This window comes from Octopus bimaculoides, chromosome 9 (assembly GCF_046866305.1).
Source record: "Octopus bimaculoides isolate indiv1 chromosome 9, ASM4686630v1, whole genome shotgun sequence".
Classification (NCBI taxonomy): domain Eukaryota; kingdom Metazoa; phylum Mollusca; class Cephalopoda; order Octopoda; family Octopodidae; genus Octopus; species Octopus bimaculoides.
Genome location: NC_142936.1, coordinates 36,763,896 through 36,771,395, shown reverse-complemented (window position 1 = coordinate 36,771,395; position 7,500 = coordinate 36,763,896). Strand labels below are relative to the sequence as shown.

Here is a 7,500-nt window from a genome sequence, read left to right as displayed (position 1 = left end):
ATCGGAACCAAAACCTTCGAAGCCACCAGAAGAGAAAAGGAAGAATTCAAAGGACAGGGGAGAAAAGCTCGACAAAATCAAATTCATCCTCCACCAACATTATCATGCAGTCAATGCCATCGACTCTTCTTTGTAAAAATTGCTCTACAGAGTCATCAGCGTCATCATCATAAAGAAAGCGTTCAGCAAAAAGAAATAATAAATTCTCGGATACGAGATATATATCTAGAAAAAATAAATAAGTAAATGAGTGGAAATCGAACCGGTGAGTGTGTTAAGTAATAAGGCACTAAAAGAGAATGACTCCCCCCAGACACAATAATATACATACATACATACATACATGCATACATACATATGTACTGAAATATTTACCAACGAACAGGGAGGATACATATCACCTCTACTTTACTAACACTCCAACAGAAAAGGAAAAGAATTAATCACCTCAGTACATTATCACATTTTCAATGGAAGTCTTAGTAAGAAAGGCAGCTAAAACTTGCAAGAAAAAGCACCTCCGCCACTTGGCCTTTCTCTGAATTCGACACTGGCGATAAACTTCAATGAAGACGATGACTGATATGAAGGTTTCAAATGACATGAAAGTAATTTTCTTTTAAAAGTTTGAAGAATAATGCAGGTGTGTTTATTAATGGCTGAGTTGATGATTTGTAAATTAATACGGCTTCATAAGGTTCCGTTGTCACTATTTGTTGCAGTGTTTCTTAATCTTTTTATATATTTTTCTGTTTTGGGCCTACGTTCTCTTCGATTTTCCAAATAAACTTGTACTCCATCATGAAAGGACAAAGAACATGCATGCATACATGTATGCATACATACATACATACATACACGCATTCATACATACATGCATTCATACATACATATATACATACATATATATATATATATATAAATATATATATATATATATATATATATATATATATATATATATATATAAATATAATTAAGGGATCAGCAAATATTTGCTTCACCATATACCGAAGTTCAGAAATAGCAGCTAAAAAAGCTGAGAATCCCACAGATATGGCGAAGCAAATATTTGCTGATCCCTTAATTATATTTATAAATATATATGAGCTTTTAAATAAGTTCTCCACCAATAATGGTGCTTTCATACCGATGGGCTTGGTAAAAATTGTTAATTGTTAATTGATTTATTAATTAATAAATTGATAATCCTTTACCCTTTTAATTTGTAATAATTATATATATATATATATATATATATATATATATATATATATATATATATACATAATATAAATAATATATAAATATATGCATATATCCATACATATATGTACATACCTACATCTATATACGCATATATCCATACATATATGTGCATAGCTACATACCTACATCTATGCATATATGGGTACAGGACATCACAAAAAACGTAAACACAATGAGAAACGAAAAGATAAAGACGAAGAAAGAAAACGAATTTTTTTTCGAACAACGAAAAAAACAAACAGAGAAACGAGACATGCAACATAAAGAATATTTCCCTTCATCAGTTGTCCCTGTTCCATCTACTCCGCGTTTCGAAGGCGACTTCGTTGGAACAGTCTTCCCGCAAAGCAAATTAAATAAAATTTTGAATTTTTTGTGGAGGGTGAAAGTGTAAACAAGAACAGGACATTGAGAACAAGATAGTAAAAGACAGTAAAAACAAGATAAGACAGTGAAAATAAACGGTAAGGGTTGTTAGGCCAAGACGATAGAAAAATTATTATTTTGAACGCTAGTTAGATGTGAGTGAGAGACAAAAAAAATCATGTCTTCTCTATGGGAAGGCAGGAAATAGAAAGAAGGTATCCTTTTCGTCACGTGTCAGCGACGAGAGGGTCAAGGAGGAGGAGTGAGAGAGAGGGAACGGTGAAAGGAAGAGAAGACTAGGGAAGGGTTGGGAGAGAAAAACAGAAAGGATGACGAACAAGAGAGGGAGAGAGATAGACAGGGAAGTGATAGTAATAGTAGTAGAGTGCGCAGTAATAATTATTAAGATAAAACTTACTTGGAAACGGATGCGTGGCGTTCGATCATATGATAATATAAATAATATTAATGAATGATGTTTTACTTTCCATTGACGAAAATACCTGCAAAACATCACAATAGTCATTTTGATAATTGCACGAATAAGATGCAAAAAGTCCAATCAAATGCGTCGAACCCTTATTCCAACCGTCGATCATCAACGAAAATTTACATGGAAGTTCATCAGATATTTTCTTTTCCACTTCTTGAGTAAGTTTCTCCGTGTATTTCTTTAAGATCACATTTGTTATACTTTCCAAGTTTGTGTACTTGCGAGTCAGTGGGTCTTTAGTAAAGGAAAATGGTTTTAAACCAACACATACCCACTCAATCCAACCAGAAACATTTAAGGCCAAACGACTGACCAAACAACTTCTTGGTGAAAGAAAACTTGATAAAGATGGTTGTCCAGTTGCTTGTGTTGTAGAATTCTTTGGATGCTGGGTTTTTTTTATATAATTCATAAGATTTATCCATCCAGTTCCTTTTTTCCGGGTCAAAATTTTTCCACACTTACATTTCCATACATGTTCACTGTCAGTTTGGTTAAAATATTTTCTGACGATTTGCTCGTTTTCACGAGGCATGGGTTAGTTTAAAATAAAAGGTATTTCGTCACAGTTTAAAATAGAAGATATTTCGCCACTCAACTGATGAGAGTCTGATTCAGTTAATATGTTGGAGCGGAATTCAAGATACAACCGTGTTGCAAGCGAAGTTACGATTTAATGACTTGAAGACAGAATGTGTGAATCATTCTCGGCAGCGATTATTTGACAGCATACACAATAGTCAATTCCTAAACACTACAAAATGTGTGAATCATTCTCAGCAGTCAGAACAAAGCGCCAACACAATACCTCAAATAATAATAGAACGCTGTATTTTCCATTTGAACGTTGAATGAAGTATGAGCCATTTGAAAAACTTTCGCTCGCAATGTTGCAATTAACTGATATGATAGCAGTCAATTATTTAATTGGCAGGACGACTCCAATCAATTAACTGGACCAATATATTGCAATTAATTTTTCATCAATTAATTTTTTACAACCCATGGCCATCGCTCCTCGGCTCACAAAACAGGGAATTATCCCATTCTGTTGCCAGCTGCCGTAAACGTTTACGACGAGGTCACCGAACAAGCCTGGCATGTAAGCGTAAAGCTCATAGTGCAGATCATCCAAACAAGGCTATTTACTCCTCGTGCAGCTAGCCATTACTTCCCATATTTCAAAGGCTGTTGTCTTTCGCAGCGCTCCGTCGCCGAGAGCCGCGGCAGTCCGTCGAGGTAGGACGTGAAATCCATCCTGCGACCTGGATCACCGCTGCTCCCGAACAGTTGAGCGAAGCGCCGCTGAAAGGCCGCACACATCTGTCTCGGATCAGTTGTCATTTGCCCGTCGTGGTCCGGCAAAGATCGGATTGTGGATTTATTGTCACGCTGTGCATCTGCCACTCGGGCCCATTGAACGGCTTTCGTCCCTTCGTGTCTAAGTGCTCGTGCCTTAGCTCTGACAACGCAGCCTTCGTGTTTTCCGTTGAAGAATTGGTTGAGTGCCAATCTCGCTGCGAGCATGTCTGTCGCGATGCCGTTTGTAAAAGCGTCATCTAACTTTTTGACTAGCCCTGCCTCTGCTCTATTTCTTTCTACTTTTAACCCTTGGCTAAACCTTACGATTCTATTCTAATCGCCCTTTTCAGGGCGACAAACCAGTTATTGTTGATTATTTCCCCCGTCAAGGCCTCTTAACTAGTTCACTAATCCGGTCACTGAAATCTTTACGCGCCGGCAACGACGTGTTCAGCTTCCAATAACCAGGTCCCTGTCTATGAAGCCTATCTAGGTCGACTGTACAAATCACGAATTCGTGGTTTGTGTAATCGACTACTTTAAACTTTGCACAACCTATGCTATCCTTATCTGCTACTCTACAGAATACCCTATCTAGATACGATTTGGATGACCCGATGCGGTTTGATCAGGTTCACACTGGCACATCCGGAAAATCCAGTCGATACCTGTCAGACAGTTGGAATCGTCTGAGCAGATTTGCGAGGCTTTTACACCCTCCTCTCCTATCTGCTAAACCTACACAGTCCCACCTTACATTTAAAATTCCATTCCAATCCCCCCACTAACACTAAAGAGCAGGACGTTCCCAGTAACGTTTTCAGACGTCTGAAGAAATCTGGTCGTCCTGCCCCTGTTGGAGCATAGTCGGAAACTAGCCTGGAAGTATGTCATTCGCTGCCTATCACATCCAAGACCATCGACTTACCTTTTGGATCCAGGAAGATCGTCCTTATTGCAAGATCCAGATTTTTCCGAACCATCACGACGACTTCGCCTCTCGCTCCCGGGCGACTTGGAGATGTATACACCACACAGTCACCGAAAATGGGTCGGAAGTCTCGTGAGTCGGAAATTCTGGTTTCACTAATGGCCACCACGTCCACATTCAGTGCTTTGAGGTCGTTTAGTAGGTGACCCCGATTCCAAGGCGACTCCAGGCTGCCTATTCTGTCCACAACCATGTTGTCGGAAAAAGGAAAGAAAAGAAAAGGAAAACTTACTTGGTTTTGTTTGGCGGGGCGGATTGCCCGTCCCTCCTGTTGGCTTGGGGTGTTTCCAACAGTAAATCACCAAGAATTCTCTAGGTGATATTCTCTCGAAAATCTCCAATTTCCTGTGGGAATTGGATTTTTAAGTGTGTGTATGTGTTTTGTGTTGTTTGAACGATTTGTATGTGTGCAGGTAGGGAGATTCTGGGTGTGACAAAATTGTCTGGTGTAATGTTCGGGTGTTATTATGTACTTCATAAATTCATTGTTTTTATTGTAATAATAATAATGGCTTTCAGAATAAAACCGAATCTCACTGAAATTCCCTGCCCATGTTTCCACACACATTCATCTAGAGGAGTTGAAACTGGACCTCAATCAAATCGAATTCACAAAATGTAGAAGTTGTGGCCTATACAAGATATAAGCACCGCCCCTCTTTGACTGGAGTAAAAAATAAATTGACGCAAGATGCATGTTTTTGTAGATACCAGTAACGCAGTAGCAACAACAATTATATCGCCACTCACCCTAACATACTTGACATAGAGTAGTAATAGCAGCAGTATTAGTAGCAATAGTAGTAGCAGAGGCAAAAGTAATCGAGACACACACCAGCTTTACTGCACCAAAGATAACTGAATTTCTATTATAAAACTATCAATCAATGCAACCAAATTAAATAAGTTTCATTAAAACCTAAAACTGTATCACTTTCAAAACTTGTTTTAAGCAATTTTCCCCCTTCTATCTAAAGTAATCCGCTTTAAAAAGTCACTTTTTATAACTTTGGAGCTACAAATCTCAGTAGAGATAAATACCCAGTTTCGTTTCTTTTTTTTTTTTTGTACTTTTCAAAAAACAGTGATAAAAGCTTTATAATTACGATTAATAAAATATGTTTCATGTAGTTCTATTAAAAAGAAAATTAATAGGCTGGTCAACGCTGAAGTCTAGCGGGTTAATTTAATCCGTACATTTATGCAGAGTGATCGTAAATTTAAGCATGATTCGTTAATTTATAGCCTATACAGAACAATTCGTTAATTTATGCAGAGTGATCGTTAATTTATGCTGAATGATCATTAATTTATGGAAAGTGATCTTAATTTACGTAGAGTGATCGTTAATTTATGAACAGTAATTGCTATGGACAGATTTTTACTATAATTGTTTATCTCTTTAAATTCAGTAGAAAACCGAAAAATTATCTCAAAGATACATAAACAAGATATGCTTTCAGGTCTCCAATAATAAAGAGCCTAAGATACGCTATTTCATTCAACTATGTTCGATAATTGCTTTAATTCATTATTGAATTTAATTTTATGTATGCACCATTGTGACATATCAGCAGATAACTTTTACATCACTTATATATAGTCGTAGACTGGCGATTCGATTCGTCCCAATTTGGTTCAGGTATGGCGGAATATCGCTATCCATCATTCCTGAATGGGATTGGAGGAAAGCAGTCTCGCCTGTCTAAGACTTTCAGATGTTTTAACACCCAGCGTTATAAAGGAGTCGTCCCCAAGAGCTACCCGGCAACGAAGCGCCGAACAAACAAAACACATACTTTGAGTATGTGCGCTCGATAATATATATATATCTATATATATATATATATATATATATATATGTGAGTAAAAATAAATACAAAAAAAGGGGTTTTGTATGATTGTGTATAGAGGAATATATTATTTTGTTTAAAAGAGTTCCAACTCTGTCTGTTTTTTATGTTTTATTTATATTCTTGTGAAATTAATGTGGGATATAGAATATGGAATATACAATATATAATATAAAAATGGATGGTACAATGAAATAAAGTATTGAATGTCTTATTGAATAGATGAAATATTGAGTGTTCAATATAAAGGATTAAATATATAAAGGCGAATACGTATTTTCTATACCTTGTGGTATTTCATCATCTATTCAATAAGACATATTCCATATATTCAATAAGACATTCAATACTTTATTTCATTGTACCATCCATTTTTATATTATATATTGTATATTCCATATTCTATATCCCACATTAATTTTACAAGAATATAAATAAAACATAAAAAACAGACAGAGTTGGAACTCTTTTAAACAAAATAATATATATATATATATATATATATATATATATATATATATATATATATATATACATATAAGGAAAACATTTTTCTCCATGCATAGACTTCACTTTGAAGCGCTCAAGAAACCTAAGGCGGTAGAATAATGTAGAAATAAGAATCAATGTTAGACAAATCAAGTTCACATATACATTCATTGAGACCCAGACCCAACATGCATGAATTTCTCTAAAAGTATATTTAATACATCAAACATATTAAAAATATATACAGTAACCAATACATTAAACATATACATATAAAAATATATTAATATATAGATATATACATTAAAAATATAGGTCGACTTACAGATTATAAAACGAAATCATAAAAAGAGATAACAGTCAGTGTGATACAGAGCTTGGGTGTTAATTATCCAGTTGATAGTCCTACGACCGTTTCTGGGGGGTGGGGGCCTTATCTTATATATGACTGGATAACCGGACCCCCAGAAACGTCTGTAAGATTATTAACTGGATTATTAACACCTAAACTTTGTATCTTATAGACTCTTATCTCTTTTTATGATTTCGTTTTATAATCTATAAGTCGACCGATATATGTATTTAATTTTTCAATTTATTTTTAATGTACCTATCTATATATTTAGATATTTTTATATGTATATTTTTAATGTATTAATTTCTCTCTATATTTTTTGGGAATTTTAACATAAGTATATATATATATATATATATATATATATATATATAAAAGATAA

General features: G+C 35.1%; 1 protein-coding gene across 1 annotated transcript in view; it reads left to right on the top strand.

Moving 5' to 3' along the window:
* Positions 1–7,500, top strand: part of LOC106874406 (protein Wnt-4) — a 289,605-nt gene that overhangs the window by 280,770 nt on the left and 1,335 nt on the right. The gene's annotated exons all lie outside the window — the stretch shown is intronic.